At 38.2% G+C, this 3879-nt stretch overlaps 1 non-coding gene across 1 annotated transcript; it reads left to right on the plus strand.

Annotated features, from left to right (window-relative positions):
• Positions 1-3166: 3166 nt before the first annotated feature.
• On the plus strand, positions 3167-3271 carry LOC114820778 (small nucleolar RNA R71). Its single transcript, XR_003768256.1, has one exon. It is a non-coding gene; the product is annotated as a small nucleolar RNA R71 (small nucleolar RNA).
• The last annotated feature ends 608 nt before the right edge of the window (positions 3272-3879 follow it).

Below are 3879 nucleotides of genomic sequence, written 5' to 3' on the forward strand. Positions count from 1 at the left end.
ATGTAACCTGTATGTATTCCCAAAATAACTCTATACGAACATAAAACATACAAGCACTTCAAGCACTTGGATCTCTAAATGGGTAACAACAGCGGATTAAAACACATGGGCTCCCAGAAAAGAATGAAGTAAGCCCTAGATCCGACCTGAGAACATACATGTAGACCATGTGAACTAGAACCGTTTAGAGGACATACTGAAGAACTTATCCCAGACTTGAATAATGACATACTATTCAACTCAAATGCATGAGTAATAAAACTGCTGAAAAATAGTCTGGGTGCTAACTTATGAATCTGATTAGTTCTGTATAGATGCTCGTTCTATGTCCTGCATGTACTCATAGTGGTGCTCTTTGTGTAGGGGTATACAGATCCATAATAGAGCCGAGGGAAAAGAAGTAAACACAAGCTCAATGGACGAAAACAGCAGAGGCCGCATGACCCAGATAGGTGCATCTGGGAGGTAAAAGTCGAATCCCTGCAAGTGTAGTTGTTGTAGATCTGGTAATAATAGTTGTTCTCAGTTCTGTGGTGTATGGATATGTGATTTAACTGTGCTTCTCTTCCATGCATTACAAAACTGAGCTGCAGAAAATTAACTGCTCAAAATTATGTTTCTGTGCTGGATCTGCAACAACCACCCCCAAACTTGCATCTATGAATGACTTTATGTTGACTGCTGTAAATTTCCAGCTTAGTGTATATGTGGTTGATGTTAATATAGACTTGCAGCTGGGTGCATGATTCCAGTATAGGATGCTCTTTATTTTCCATGTTTTCAACCTGCAATTAACCAATAAATGCGAATATTAAAAACGGAGTTAAAATCAACATGTGTAAATAACGAAAGCGACATATTTTTGGATTTTTCATGGGTTTTTTTTTGTTTTTTTTTTTTGTTTTTTTTAAGAAAACTTAGGTATATATATATGCATCTAGAAATTGAACTTATAATTAAAAAAAAATCAAACGAAAGAAAAAAAATAAATAAATAAATAAAATAAAATAAAATAAGGAAAGAGTTTAGAAAAATTGGGTTGCCTCCCAACAAGCGCTTTATTTTAAGTCTGTAGCTAGACGTTGCAGAACTTCGGTGGCTAGATCACTGGTGCCTTCAGAATCAAAGACTCGCTTTCACCAAATTTCCCTATGCATGGTTTTAGTTGATATTTCTTGACTTTGAGCAAACAACCCTTGCCCTCTGGTTCAATGTCCACGTTACCGTTTTGAAAAACCTGCTTAACCATATAAGGGCCTTTCCACCGAGATTCATGTCTCCCTGGTACTAACTTGAAACTGGTATTCAACAGCCACACCTTTTTACCAAGCTGTATTTTCTTGACATCTGGGCTGCCTGGCAAATTTTCATGTTTTTTCATAGTGTTAATTGGCTGGTCATCATGTAGCACCCTTTGCTGCTGTGGTTTAGGACTTATGCAATCACGAGTCAAATTCGGAGGTTTTATGGATAGATGGTCAATTGATGATCTTCTCATAAACTCGGCACTTGGTACACCATCCAATGCATCAACACGAATGCATTCTTGCTTGTCACCTGAATGTATGCTTGCTTCAAACAACTTGAAAACAACAGTTTGATCTTCAACCCGGAATGTTAATGTTCCGGCTTCAACGTCAATAAGAGTCCGGGCTGTTGCCAGAAATGGGTAGCCCAAAATGATGGGTGTTGTCAAATCCTCATCCATGTCCAACACCATAAAATCAGCCGGTAAATATAAATTGTCAACCTTCACAATAACATCCTCAATGACTCCTCTAGGGTAGGTAATTGAACGGTCAGCCAATTGAATAATACTGGAGGTTGGCTTTAGCTCACCTTCACCTAAACGTTTGAAAACAGAATAAGGCATTAAGTTTACACTAGCACCTAAATCAATTAAAGCACTATTAAAATCACAATTTCCAATGGTGCAAGAGATAGTAAAACTCCCTGGATCTTTTTTCTTTGGAGGCAATTTATGCAATAAGACCGCACTGCACTATTCTGTAAGAATCACTTTTTCAAAATCGACAAGCTTCTTTTTCTTTGTACAAACGTCCTTCAAAAACTTGGCATAAGATGGAATGTTCTTGATTGCATCAATTAATGGAAGATTAATTTGAACTTTAGCCAAAGTTTTCATGAAATCTATCAACTGTTGATCTTTAGCTTTAGGCTTCAACCTTTCTGGATAAGGCATATGAGGCTCATAAACACGTTATGCAGTTTTTGTGGAAGCTTCTGCAGTATTTTCAGATCTGTCTTGGGACTGCCCAGAATCTGCAGAAATTTCAGAATCTGCAAAAATAGCAGATTTAGTTTGGGGTAGTTCTGCTGCTTGCGAATTTCCAACAAAATTTTCATGTCTGTTGTTGTAACTTTTGCCAGACCGTAGAGTCCGTATAGCATTGCATTCTTCTCGTCCTCTTGGATTAGGTACTGTTTGACTAGGAAATGTACCCGGAGCTCTTTCTGAAACCTGCACAGCAATCTGTCCAATTTGTTTTTCCCTATTTTTCATTGATGCATGCAGATTTTGGATTTCGTGAGTGGTAGTATTTGCTAATTTTTCAATTGCAACCTCCCAAGCTGCCTTAGGTGCAACAGGTTGATGTACCTGCTGTTGAAATTGAGGCTTAGAGTGCAGATCTTTGTCCCACTTTAAATTAGGATGATCTCTCCAACCTAGGTTGTAGAAATTTGAATACGGGTCATATCTGGGACGTTGAAAATTATTAAATGAATTAACCTGCTCCGCTATAAACTCCGGATAAGCATCTTTATGTGGACAGCTCAAAAAATCATGATTTGTCAAGCCGCAAATGCTGCAGGCAGCTTGTAAAGGTTGCTGTACAGCAACCTGTGAACCCGAAATTCTTTGTAATAACATGTCAAATTTTGCATCACATCTTTCAAGCTTTTTCTCCATTTTTTCAATTTGTGCCGACACGTATGGTGAACCATTTGACATCTCAAAAACGGATCTAGATTGTGGCTGCTCAACTGCCCATTGTTGTGTATCTGCTGCCATTTTTTCAAATAATAAACAAGCCTCTTATGCATTTTTATCTTTGTACGAACCTCCGCATGAAGCGTTGACAAGAGTTTTTGTAGTCATATTTAACCCTCTGAAAAATATATGCATTTGATCAGTAGTGTTAATACCCGAATGTGGACATTTTCTAATCAACTCTTTGAACCGCTCCCACGCCTCATGAAACACTTCATTTGGCTTTTGGGCAAATGATAAAATCTGAGTTCTCATGTCAAGAGTCTTCGAAGCTGGATAATACTTGTTTAAAAAATTTTCACTGAGTTGGGCCTAAGCTGTAATGCTTCCAGATGGGAGTGTGAGAAGCCATCTCCTTGCTTGATCTTTCAGAGTGTAAGGAAATAAACAGAGCTTAATAGATTAGGCTGAAAATCCTCTCACCAAAATATTTTTGCACCCCATTAAAAATTCTGCAATGTGCATGTTAGGATCATCAGATGATAACCCATGAAACGTAGGTAGAATATTCAACATGTGCTGTTTTATTTCAAATGCAGACCCTTCCTCTACTGCCGGATAAGTAATACAACTTGGTATATTTGTGGTATGGGCTGTCAGTGAATCTCCCAGGGGCAGACCAGCTTCTAGAATTACAAATGCCATTTTTTCTTTGCTGTGCAGGTCTTCAGAATTTAAAGATTGTTGACAAGTTACCTGCTGAGGAGGAACCCTCTGCAAAGTTCGCTCCCTGCGTTTCCTCCTTAAATTCAGCTCAAGTTCTGGATCAAATGGAATCAATTTCTGCACTGTTGAATGGGTGCTGACCATGCACATATTTCTGAAATCTGCACTGTTGTACTGTTGTAATCTGTAAAAATAAAATA

Source organism: Malus domestica, chromosome 13 (genome assembly GCF_042453785.1).
Source record: "Malus domestica chromosome 13, GDT2T_hap1".
Lineage (NCBI taxonomy): Eukaryota > Viridiplantae > Streptophyta > Magnoliopsida > Rosales > Rosaceae > Malus > Malus domestica.